The 13508-nt window shown below is 44.2% G+C and overlaps 3 protein-coding genes and 1 pseudogene across 4 annotated transcripts in view; 2 read left to right on the forward strand and 2 right to left on the reverse strand.

Moving 5' to 3' along the window:
• Positions 1-13508, forward strand: part of LOC309550683 (uncharacterized protein) — a 3164715-nt gene that overhangs the window by 2036780 nt on the left and 1114427 nt on the right. The gene's annotated exons all lie outside the window — the stretch shown is intronic.
• The window catches only part of LOC309550793, a 1525103-nt pseudogene that overhangs the window by 325227 nt on the left and 1186368 nt on the right, over positions 1-13508 (reverse strand). The window lies entirely within an intron of this gene.
• The window catches only part of LOC309550709 (uncharacterized protein), a 137712-nt gene that overhangs the window by 34853 nt on the left and 89351 nt on the right, over positions 1-13508 (reverse strand). The window lies entirely within an intron of this gene.
• LOC309550689 (uncharacterized protein) overlaps positions 1-13508 on the forward strand; it is a 33509-nt gene that overhangs the window by 16296 nt on the left and 3705 nt on the right. The gene's annotated exons all lie outside the window — the stretch shown is intronic.

The following is a 13508-nucleotide window of genomic DNA, read 5'->3' on the forward strand; positions in this document are numbered from 1 at the left end:
AATGGCGGTGATCTGCGATTTTTAGCGAGGCTGCGGCATTGCGGTGGACAGATCGGACACCTACCTGACCTTTTTGACACTTTTGGGGGACCAGTGACATTACTACAGTAATCAGTGCTAAAAATATGCACTATTACTGTAGTAATGACACTGGCAGGGAAGGGGTTATCAGAGGGTTAATTGTGAGCCTAGGGTGTGTTTTCGAACTGTGAGGGGGATGGGCTTGTGGAATCAACACAGGGACCTGTATTTCTAGGTAGGAGAAACACAGGAGCCCTTTGATTACTGAGAGAACAACGATCTGCTGTGTTTACATCATTCTCTTTCCGCAGGTAAGGCGATTTGCGGGAACCTGCCGACCTGCCTCCGTATATGGGTGTCGGCTGGTCGCCAAGTGGTTAAGGAGAGCTGGGAATGTACCCAGCAGGTGCCGGCATGGGCCAGCACAGAGGCGGGCGGAGATACAAGGGTGCAGGCATCAGAGCAGAGTAGTTGGGTGAAAGGAAGGGTAGAGGGGAAAGAGTCAAGGAGGCCGATCCTGGGCAGGAACATCCCAATAAATACACCCTGTTGCGTGATGTTGGGGAAACCCGTCAGGGACCAGCATTTCTGGAGCAGAGCGACGCCCCTAGCTGCCAGGGGAAGAACTCCTCCAGTGAGAGCGGGAGCGAGGCTAAGGGTAAAGAAAAGACAGGTTCTGGTGGTATGGGACTCAATTATTAGAAGGACAGGGAGGGCAATCTGTCAAAAAGACGCAGAACTGTTTGTTGTTTATCGGGCACTCGGGTTTGACACATCACGGATCTGGTGGATAGATTTTTGGGTGAGGTTGAGGAGGACCTGGTTGTGATGGTACACGTGGGTACCAATGACAAAGTTAGAGGAACCTGGAGAGTCCTAAAAAACGATTTCAGGGACTTAGTAGCTAAATTGAGGAGTAGGACCTCCAAGGTAGTATTCTCAGAAATACTACCTGTACCTTGAGGCACGCCAGAGAGGCAGCGGGAGATTAGGGAAGTTAACAAGTGGCTGAGGAGCTGGTATAGTAAGAAGGGGTTTGCGTTCCTGGAGAACTGGGCCGACTTCTCAGTCGGCTATAGGCTCTTTAGTAGGGATGGACTGCACCTAAATGGGGAGGGTGCAGCCGTACTGGGAGAGAAGATGGCCAAAAAGTTAGAGGGGCTTTTAAACTAGGTGATGGGGGTCCAGATGTAGAATTAGCCAGCGGGGAGCAAGGTTCAGCGGGCATTATTGGGGGCATTAGCGATAGGGTGACCAGAAATCCAAAACCCAAGGTAGGTAGGCTGACAAATCAAAAGTGCAGCCTCATAACATCTAACGAGGATAAAGTATGCAACCGGACAAAATTACAAAGTTTGTATACCAATGCCAGCAGTCTGGCCAACAAGATGGGAGAACTGGAGCTGTTAATGTATGAGGAGGAATTTTGATTTTGTGGGAATTTCGGAGACTTGGTTTGACAGCTCTCATGATTGGCTGGAAACCATTCAGGGGTATTCCCTTTATTGCAGAGATAGAGATGGTAAAAAAGGAGGAGGGGTATGCCTGTATACCAAGAACAATCTGCAAGTGAATATGTGGGACGATATCACTAATGGAGCTAGGAAGGAGGTGGAATCCCTATGGGTAGATCTACAAAGGGAAGGCACTTTGGGGATAGTAATATTGGTTGTATGCTATAGGCCCCCCAACCAGAGGGATGAGGGGGAGGCGGACCTCCTATCACAGCTTGGAATGGCAGCAAGGATGGGCGATGTCATTATAATGGGGGATTTCAATTATGCGGATAGGAAGGAACTGCACATTCATCTAAGGCTCGCCATTTCCTAAATGTTTTGCAGGACAATTTCATGGGTCAGATGGTGAACGCACCATCGAGAAACAATGTGTTATTAGACCTACTGATTACGAATAATACAGACCTGATTGTGGATGAAGACATACGGGGCAACTTAGGAAACAGTGACCTTAGGTCAATTCGTTTCAGTATAAATCATAGAAAACACAGGGGTAATACAAGGACACTGAATTTCAAAAGAGCCCTTAAACTGCGCTCTATGCTAGATGATGTTAAATGGGATAAAATCCTAGGAACAAAGAACACGGAGGAAAAATGGAAGTGCTTTAAGAACATACTAAATAAAGGTATTGGCCAGTGCATTCCAACAGGGAATAAGTTTAAAATATCTAAAATAAAACCTGGATGGCTAAACTCCAATGTAAAAATACATATAAAAACTAAAGAAGAAAATATAAGGCTGAGGGGTCATTGGCAGCATTCCAAAATTACAAAGAATGCAATAAGAAATGTAAGAGCCCAATCAGGATGGCTAAAATAGAACACAAAAGGCACATAGCGGAAGAGGGCATAAAAAAACCCCCCAAGAAATTCTTTATATAAATAGTAAGAAAGTAAGGCCAGTACACATTGGCCCCATAAAGGACAACAAAGGGAAACTGGCTACAAAGAGAAGCCAAAGGCGCTAAATAAATTCTTCTCCTCAGTCTACACAAAAGAATTGGGGGGCAACATTAACCCAGCTTGTAATGTTAAAGTAAATTAACACGTCACAGGAAGCACCCTCCATGATTAACAGAAGACACTCAGAACTAGACTTGAAAAACTTAACATAAATAAGTCACCAGGACCAGATGGCTTACACCCGAGGGTCCTTAAAGAACTCGGCCAGGTGATAGCCAGACCATTGTTCCTAATTTTTATGCATAGTCTACTGACAGGAATGGTACCAGCTGATTGGAAAAAAGCCAACGTGATACCAATATTTAAAAAAGGGCCAAGATAAAACCCTGAGAACTACAGGCCGGTTAGCCTAACATCAATAATCTGTAAGTTACTGGAGGGGATAAGGGACTATATACAAGACTTTCGTAATAAAAACAGTATTATTAGTAGTAATCAGGATGGATTCATGAAAAACCGCTCTTGCCAGACCAATCTTTTAACCTTCTATGAAGAAGTGAGCTGCCATGTAGATAAAGCAAGGCCTGTGGATGTGGTGTATCTGGATTTTGCAATGGCATTTTATACGGTTTCCCACAAACCCTTACTGTACAAACTAAGGTACGTAGGTATGGACCATAGAGTGAGTACCTGGATTAAAAGCTGGCTGCAGGGGCGAATCCAAAGGGTGGTGATAAATGGGGAGTACTCAGAAGGGTCTGGTGTGGAAAGTGGGGTCCCCCAAGGATCCTATTTAATTTATTCATAAACGATCTAGAGGATGGGATAAACAGCACAATCTCCGTATTTGCGGATGATACTAAATTAAGCAGGGCAATCATTTCTACGCAGGATGTAGAAATCTTACAAGAGGACCTGAACAAAATAATGGGGTGGGCATCTACATGGCAAATGAGGTTTAATGTTGAAAAATGTAAGGTAATGCATTTGGGTTTAACAAAAAAATAGTCGAAAAAGGGACTATCTACAGCGCTTGCTGATGGCCTAAATAAATATATGAATAATATAAATAAATAGATACTAATGATAAAAGGTGAGATTGTAAATTTGATTGCTAAGTTCTAGTGCAGTAAAGGACATCAAGGATAAATGGTGGCAATAATATAAATAAATAAATAAATAACCAATAGTGCAAAGTTAGAGTTTAAGCATGAAGTCCATCAAGGTGACAAGAAAAAGTCTTTTTCAAATTCTAAATCAAAGCGCAGGTGCTTTTGTGCTCAAAACATCCAAGGTTCGAGACTTTTCGTGGCCTGGGTTCCTTTTCCAGTGAATGTGGTAAAGGTGGATCACTTACCAGAGGTATTGGGTCTTATGTGCTGTATAGCACTAAGACCACACTCGCTTGTGGGCCTGCCAGGCTGGAGGTACTGGGTTCCCTGTGTACTCCTAGTAGGGGTGATGGTTGGATTCCTCCTCACCTGCTCTCCACTCCTCTGGGTATAGGGCCAGGTTTATGAAAAAAAGGAAATGCTCTAAGATAGTGTAGAAGGTTTATAAAAATGTATTTCCCGCATAGGGGTAAAAACATCACAAACGTAAACTCCAAATGACGAACAGCCATGGACATGCAGAGTGGCGAGCAGAGTGTTTCGGCTTGCGTTCCAATGCGCGGTGTGTCACGACGTGTGTTCCAATACTGACGCGTTTCGTCACTTCCTGTGACTTTATCAAAGGTTATCAAAAGGACTCACTAGGGGTAGAGCTTTTGAGGGAATCGAAGGTAGAAAAGGACCTGGGGGTCATAGTAGACGACAAGCTCAGCAATGGCATGCAATGTCAAGCTGCTGCAAGCAAAGGCAACAGAATACTGGCGTGCATTAAAAAGGGGATGCACTCCAGAGATAAAACAATAATTCTCCCACTCTACAAGACTCTGATCCAGCCACATCTGGAGTATGCCGTCCAGTTCTGGGCACCGGTCCTCAGGAAGGATGTGCTGGAACTGGAGAGAGTCCAGAGAAGGGCAACAAAGCTAATAAAAGGGACTGGAGGATCTCAGCTATGGGGAAAGACTACAAGCATTGAACTTATTTTCTCTGGAGAAGAGACGCTTGAGACGAGATATGATATCAATGTACAAATACTGTACTTGTGACCCTAGCATAGGGAACAAACTAATCAGTGAAAGCGAATATAAAAGGACTCGCAGCCATTCACTAAAATTAGAAGAGAAGCGGTTTATCCATAAACTGCGTAAAGGGTTCTATACAGTCAGAGCAGTAAGGATGTGGAATTTTCTTCCACAAGCATTCGTATCAGCGAGGAGCATTGATAGTTTCAAAAAACTATTAGATGGGCACCTTATTGACCACAGCACACAGGGGTATACAATGTATTTTGACATAAACGCACACTCATCATAGGTTGAACTGGATGGACTGGTGTCTTTTTTTCCACCTCACTAACTATGTAACTGTATATGGGTTGGGTGGACCAGTAAGCTTGTACTTCATTTTTGCCAGTCCCATATTTAATGTAAGTCCAAGAAAAACTTTAAATTCTTCCACGGTGACAGGTTTCCATGGATGGGCATAGGGTGAATTCAGATTGCTGGCAATGTATTGATTGGCATAAAGATTGCACTGGTCCACAATGAAATTCATTAGTAAAAAATAATTAGCGTAACATTTTCTGTCACTATCTGAGGGCCTGGCTGTGCTGCAAAAGGGGGGATTGTAGGTTCTGTTGAATAGAGGGCAGCCATATGGGATTTGAAAGCAAGTCTGGGAGGCTAGTGTGGGCCCTACTTCTTTGTGGTAGACATGAGGCCCCGCTACTAGTACCTGGCCTATCATCTGGGAGTGCTGTGCTGCTTGCGTTTGCCACTTCACTAGGACATACGCCAGGACTTACCTTCTTGTGGTTGCCTGCTCCTCCTGAGATTGCCTAAATCTTTTTGTTGGGACCCTCTCTCTCAGAATCTGTTACTGTCCCATTGCTTTCAACTGGCTCATATTCCAAATCAGAGAGTTCCCCGCTACTCTCATCCGTTATACCTAGTATCTGGAATGCCTCCTCACTGGTGTATTTTTTTAGACATGGCATTAAGATGTTGATGCTGTCCTTCTGACACCATGAAAGATGTTGATTGTGTCCTGATGACACTATGACAGTTGTTGGTGCACTAGGGACACTATAACAGTTGGTGCCCTTGGACACTGACAGATGTTGATAGTCCACTGGGACACTATGGCAGATATTGTTGGTGCACTAGGACACCGACAGATGTTGATGGCCCACTAGAGACGCCAACAGATGTTGATGTTGCAGTTGAACACTATTGCAGATGTTGTACACAATGACAGATGTTCTTGGGACATTGTGATAGATGTTGATGGTCCACTTGAACACTATGGCAGATGTTTCTTGTGCACTAGGACACCTACAGATGTTGACGGTCCACTGGGACACCAATAGATATCGATGTTGCTTGGGACACTATATTGCAGATGGTAAACTGTGACAGATGTTGATGGTGCACTGGTACTTTGTGACAGATGTTGCTGGTGCACTGGTACTTTGTGACAGATGTTGATGGGACACTGGGACACTGTGATAGATGTTCATGTGCACTGGGGACAGATGGCTGCACTGACTGTGTATGTATCGTAAAAAGCACTTAAACTCATTGATCCTGGCTGGCAGGCACAGATTAGCTCTCCTTCTCCTCTCTCGTGGTCTCTGTGTGAGGAGAAGCAGATCTGATCAACTGACTGGCTGGTTTGTTTACATTATTTGGACACAGCCATTATGTGATCAGAAGGGTCAATCAGAGAGTCCATATGCTGATTGGTGATGCGCTGTGTTCAGGGGAAACAGGCATCACAGGAGAGTGCAGCTGCTCGGCCATAGTGCGGGAGGACATGTGGGCATGTCCTCCCAGAATGGCGCTTGTGGTTAAATTAGCAACTCATACAAATTGGTGGACAGCTAGAAGACTAAAATGACCATTTTTAAACCTTCCTATATATATGGGGGGCAGGGTCACCTGGTCATGATGCCCCCATGTTTACCTGGGGCCATTTATTTTTTGTTTTTATTTTAATTGAAGACTTGTCAAAATCTGTCTCTGGGTTTTAATTTACTTTTGAATTTGTTTCGGCGAATGAGTAGGGGTACCATGTATCCCATATTTGTTCACATGGGGGGTATCAGGATCTAGGGTCTTGCAGATTGGGGGTCAGGGTTGTGGGGATGAGGCTCTTGTCCTCAACACCATGGGGACAAGGTGCTTTGGGGGGGGGGGGCGCTCTCCCCCAACGCACCCACCCATGTTGAAGGCATGTGACCTGGTATGGTTCAGGAGGGGGGGGGGGCATGCATGCTCGGATAAGGATCTGGTATATATTTGGGGGGACAATAATGCCTCGTTTCCACTGAGTGGTACGGTACGGTTCGGTTCGGTACGGTACGGTTTGGTACGGTACACATTGCGTTTCCACTGCCAATAGTACCCTTTTCATGATAGGCGTGGTGTAGCTGGTCACAGCAGGAAAGCTGTGATAGACGATTCTCTGTCAACCAATCAAAGTTCTGCAGAGTGTAGCTCCATCCAGTTGGTACGGGTCTAATGTGCTTGGTACCCCAACGAAAGGGTACCAAAAAGTGGTACGGTACGGTTCGGAATTAGGGTACCATTCATAAAGGAAACGGCATAAATAGCGTTCCGTACCGAACCGAACCGTACCAGAAAGCTCAGTGGAAACGCGCCATAATATCTCTCTGCCTTTTCTGCTGCCAGTTCCAGCAATGTCTCCTCTCTACTTCCTCTCGACTCATCTTTGACCCGGTACTTCTTATTTATATCTGAAATCACTTCCTGTCTGTACCTGACATCACTTCCTGTCTAGGTAGAAGTGAGATCAGCACCTTGTGAAGGAGAGAACCGATCTATAGCTTCTGTTGGTGGTGGAGATTTTCACGATTTGATTGAATTTAGGTGAGGAGAATATTCACTGTTCCACAACACGGATAAATGAATGTATGGACTTCTTTGGACATTAGATAACAGTTTATATAATTTTGTATGTATGTCTGTATTGAGTATTGGTATACGAAGGGAATATTATATATTTTCACGTTATTATTTTTGCTGGATTTTCATTTTGTATGTGAAGACGGAGTTGGAGATTACCTACGCGTGGCACATCGGATGATTGGTTTGGTGAACGTTTGTGTTAACTTTGAGTGCTGCAGCTTTGTTTTGCACAGTGAGTGGGTGAGCGCAGAGGTAATTTATACAAATTTACGTCTTATGTCAAACTGCTGTGTGTACAGACATGTTGTGCAAGAGCAGAGCGCGTCTGTGTTTTTCCTTTTGCAAGTTCCGTGGTCGCTGTAAAGCCGTGCCCCTCCCCCCCTCCATTGACCGAGGATTTCCCTGCAGCCGCTCCCCCCCCCCCCCTCCTCTTTGTTAAAGCTGCCGTGTCTCAGATTTTTATGGTCTTTGGAGACAGCAGCTTACAAATCAGTAATGCATGCTTTCACTTGGCAATGTTTTAAAAACAACTATAAAAAAAACAGTTGTTTTAAATAAAGTTTACCAACCATAAATTCATTCGGCACAATTTTTTTCCTTTTTTTTTTTTTTATTTTTTACTTTTTATATTATTGTTCATTTTATTAATAAATCCTATAGAATAGAAGCACATTTTAGTTGAAAGAAATGATATATATATATATATATATATATATATATATATATCGTATCTTACAAAAGTGAGTACACCCCTCACATTTTTGTAAATATTTTATTATATCTTTTCATGTGACAACACTGAAGAAATGACACGTTGCTACAGGATGCCCCACAGCTGCTCGATAGGGTCTAGGTCTGGAGACATGCTTGGCCAGTCCATCACCTTTACCCTCAGCTTCTTTAGCAAGGCAGTGGTTGTCATGGAGGTGTGTTTGGGGTCGTTATCATGTTTGAATACTGCCCTGCGGCCCAGTGTCCGAAGGGAGGGGATCATGCTCTTATTCAGTATGTCACAGTACATGCTGGCATTCATGGTTCCGTCCATGAACTGTAGCTCCCCAGTGCTGGCAGCACTCATGCAGCCCCAGACCATGACACTCCCACCACCATGCTTGACTGTAGGCAAGACACACTTTTCTTTGTACTCCTCACCTGATGCCGCCACACACGCTTGCCACCATCTGAACCAAATAAATTGTCAACTCTTCTTTACAGATCTTCTCAAAATCCTTAGGGCTTCCTGGCTGTCTCTTGGCAACTCGAAGTTTCAGCTCCCTCCCTTACATTTTCTATAGGATTAAGGTCTGGAGACTGACTAGGCTACTCCATGACCTTAATGTGCTTCTTTAGCCACTCCTTTGTTGCTTTGGTGGTATGTTTTGGGTCATTGTCATGCTGGAAGACCCAACAGCAACCCATGTTCAGTGTTCTGGCTGAGGGAAGAAGGTTCTCATCCAGGATTTTACAATACATGCCCCTGAGGAACAAAAATGCTGACTATGACACCATCCCTACAGTCTAGCATTGAGGTGGAAACATTATGCTTTGGCGCTGTTTCTCTGCTAATGGTACAGGCCAACTTTGCCGCATTGCCCAATGGACGTGGCCATGTATTGTCAAATCTTGGATGAGAACCTTCTTCCCCTTCGCCATTACACTAAAGATGGGTCGTTGATGGGTCTTCCAGCATGACCATGACCCAAAACATACCGCCAAGGCAACAAAGGAGTCGCTTAAGAAGACGCATATTAAGGCAACGGAGTGACCTAGCCAGTCTCCAGACCCTAATCCTATAGAAAATTTATGGAGGGAGCTGAAACTTCAACTCCCCAAGAGACAGCCAAGAAACCTTAAGGATTTAGAGAAGAGTGGACCAAAATCCCTCCTAAGATGTGTGCAAACCTGGTCACCAACTACAAGAAACGTCTTACCTCTGTGCTTGCCAACAAGGGTTTCTCCACCAAGTACAATGTCATGTTTTACTTGGGGATCAAATACTTATTTACTTACTAAATTGCAACTCAGTTTATAACATTTGTATCATGTGTTTTTTTTTGGATTGTTGGTTCATTTTCCTTTCATACCTATGATAAAAATGATAGACCCTTAATTTCTTTGTAAATGGGCAAAATTACAAAATCTGTAGGGGATCAAATAATTATTTTCCCCACTGTAGGGGGCTTTTGAAGCGTCACCCAAAGAAGATATAGGGTACTAAAGTTTGTCGCCATTTCACAGGCACATGCAAATTTAAAGTTTGACATTTTGGATATGTATTTACTCGCTGCAACCTCGTCTTTTATATTTTACCAAAAATCTGGGTATTTTATTGTATTTGTTTGCCCTAAAACCCACTTTAGTGTATTTTTTACTGAAATTTTGTGTTTCCTACACCTATGCGGTAATATCGCGTGACATAAAAAAATTGTAACTAGCACTGTTTTAGTCTCTAGGGTGTCGGCTTTCAGAAAATATGCAATGTTTGGGGGTTTTATGTAATCTTGAGGCCTAAAATAATTTTTTAAATGTGTGCAAAAAAATTTAAAAAAACGGCCCTGGCAGTGAAAGGGTTAGTTTTTTTTTTTTTTTTTTTTTTTTACGCTGTCCCTTTCAATTTTTTATTTTTTTTATCACTTTTATTATCACAAGGAATGTAAATAATCCATTGTGATAGCAATAGACAGTTACAGGTCCTTTTTCCTGAGACATCTGAGGTTTATTAGACCCCAGATCTCTCCTCTGCCCTAGAAAGCTTTGGATCAAACTTGGATCAGTTCCATCCACAGCTTTCCCTTGCTGGTGATGACCAGTAAACAAAAGATCGAAACCTGGAAATGCCCAAATGCTCATCTGTTCCGGTTTCGTATACCATAGAGATGATTAGGGATTTTCTGCCGGCTTCAGTACTGGGCTCCTGGTGGGAGGCTTATGCCTCGTACACACGCAACGATTATCGGCCGACCGATCGTCCGACTTTTGTCCAAGTTGTGTTTTGTTGGTTGGAATGTGCCTAGACTGCACACGAATTTTCTCGGCCAACAAAAATATACTTCAGAAGTGATGTCATGTGTTGGTTTGTTTTATTTGTGTTTTTCCTTCACTGAGCATGCCCAGACTTGCGGATCAGATTTTTGTCTGCCGAAATCTGTACTGACTGACGGAAAATCGGCCATTGTGTTGACGGCCAACAAAAATTATATAGCCTGCACACCAGATTTTTACGTACGAAAAGTCGGAGTCGGTTGTCGAAAGCATCATACTAACAAGCCGAAAATCGGCCGAAAATTCCCGGCCAATAATCAATGCGTGTGTACGAGGCATTAGAAAGGCAGCGGAGAGCGGCAGGAGGGGTTATCTTTGAATCCTATTTACCAAATATAAAAATAGCTGAAGAAAAAAAAAAATACCAGGTTGATGCCCCAACCCCAGCCCCCCCCCCCCCCGCAGCTCGCCGTTGTCTCTCAGGCTTACCATGTCCGCCTGTTCGCTCCAGAAACGATCCAACGGTGCCACACAGGCAATCAAAGAGCAGATCATCTTTGATCACCTTTATGGCCTTGGAGGACCAGAGTGACTTCATGACCTTGCTTCCGGTGTTCTGTCAAAAACTCCAACCCATCAAAATCTCCAACCACGTCACTTTCTTTTTCTTTCCAGCATCAGTAATTGCAAATTTCGACATCCTGCCTGTTTTCAAAGAACACTGGCAATGTACACACGACGGTACAGGATGAGTTGGCTGTTTCGACAGCACACAGGGTAAGGAGGAAAAAAGTTGTCTCCACCTAGGAGGCAGCCATATTGTTGGTTAGTAGTGGGCAGACTAACAGTTTCCACTCATATTGTTTACTGTAGTGTATAGGCTGCAAGGGTTCTGTGAAAACAGGCAAGTTGTCAAAATCTGCAATTACTGCTGCTGGAGAGAAAGGGAGCGAAGAGCGGTAGGAGGGGGTCATCCTTGAATCATTCTTACCAAATAGAAAATTGCCTAAAGCAATAACAAAAATACCCAGTTGATGCCCCACCCTCGCAGCTCGTCGGTGTCTCTCGCGCTTATCGTTTTCGCTGGTTTGCCCCAGAAACGATCCGACGATGCCACTGGCTGGCCACACAGGCAATCAAAGAGTAAATCATCTTTGATCGCCGCTATGGCCTTGGAGGACCAGAGTGACTTCCTGACCTCCCTTCCGGTGTTTTGTCAAAGTCCAACCCATCAAGATCTCCAACCACGTCACTTCTGGTTTATCTCCAGCATCAGTAATTGCTGATTTTGATGACTTGCCTGTATTCAAAGAATACTGGCAGCGTGTACACTAACGGTACAAGACGGGTTGGCTGTTTTGACAGAACACGGAGTAAAGGCCCGAACACACGTGCAGATTGTCGGCCAAAAAGATTCGGCCGACGACCGATCGGCCGATTTTTGGCTTGTTAGTATGATGCTTCCGACAGCCGACAGCGCACTTTCGGCTGAACAGAATCTGTCGTGCAAGCATTAAAATTTTTGTATGCCGACACCAGAACGGCCGATTGTTCGCCAGTCAGTACAGATTTTGGCCGACAGACAGCAGATTTGCAAGACTGGGCATGCTCAGAAAAGAAAAAACACAGGGAAAGTTAACCATCACATGACATCACTTCTGCAGTCGGCTGTTGTTGGCCGACAAAATTCGTGTGCAGTCTTTTGCACTTTTCAGCGGACACGACAGCCCGGGGACAAAAGACGGCCGATCGTTCGGCCGATGATCGGTACGTGTGTACGGGGCTTAAGGAGGAAAAACGTTGTCTCCGTCTAGGAGGCGGTCATGTTGTGGGTTAGTAGTGGGTGGACTAACAATCTCCACTCATATTGTCTACCATAGTGTATACGCTGTCGGTGCTCTGTGAAAACCAGCAAGTCGTCGAAATCTGCAAATACTGCTGCTGGAGAGAAACCAGAAGTGACTAAATGCTCGTTGGTTCTGGTTTCGTATACCATAGAGATGATCAGGGACGTTCCGCTTCAGTACTGGGCTACGGATGGGAGGCTTGGAAAGGGAGCTGCAGCAGGGGGTCTTCCTCAGATCGCTTTTACCAAATAGAAAATTGCCTAAAGAAAAAATAAATAAAAATACCGGGTTGATGCCACACCCCTCTCTGCTCGCTGCTGTCTGAACTAACAATCTCCACTCCTTATATTGTATTTATATACGCTGCTGGTGTTATGCTGAAAACTCCAACTCGCCAAAATCTGCAATTACTGCTGCTGGAGAGAAACCAGAAGTAACTAAATGCTCGTTTGGTTCAGGTTTCATATACCATAGAGATGATCAGGTTCATTCTGTCGGCTTCAGTACCGGAATCCCGGTGGGAGACTTGGAAAGGGAGCAGAGAGGAGTTGTCCTCGGATCGCTTTTACCAAATAGATAATTGCCTGAAAAAAAAAAAAATCCGGTTGATGCCCACCCCCCCCTCCCCCACACCACTCGCTGGTGTCTCTTGGGCCTACCGTTTCTGCCGGTTTGCCCCAGAAACGATCCAACAGTGCCGCCGGCTGGCCACAGGTGTTTAAAGAGAAGATAATCTTTGATCACCTCTATGGCCTTGGAGGACTGGAGGGACGTCATAACTGACCGGATATCACTTCCTCTGTTCTGTCAAACTCCAACCCTATTCTAAATCAAGATTTTGATAAGTTGGAGTTTTTGACAGAGCACCGGTCCAGGGTGGAAGTAAACACTACTTTTTTTTTTTTTTTTTTTTTTGCTTTTCAAGGTAAAGGAGAGATTTGGAGTCTTTTTAATAGCAATAAAAGCGATCAAAAAAATATAAAGGGACAGTGTAAAAATAAATAAATAAGAAAAAAAAATAAAAATTAAAGCATCCCCATCTCTCTGTGCTAGCATACAGAAGTGAACGCATACGTAGGCCATGCACCCATATGTTAACGGCGTTCGCACCACACATGAGGTATCACTATGAACATTGGATCAAGAGAAATTTTTCCCCCCAAAAAAATGCGTTTGAAAAACCGCTGCACAAATA

Source organism: Pelophylax lessonae, assembly GCF_965119305.1.
Source record: "Pelophylax lessonae genome assembly, chromosome: 3".
NCBI lineage: Eukaryota > Metazoa > Chordata > Amphibia > Anura > Ranidae > Pelophylax > Pelophylax lessonae.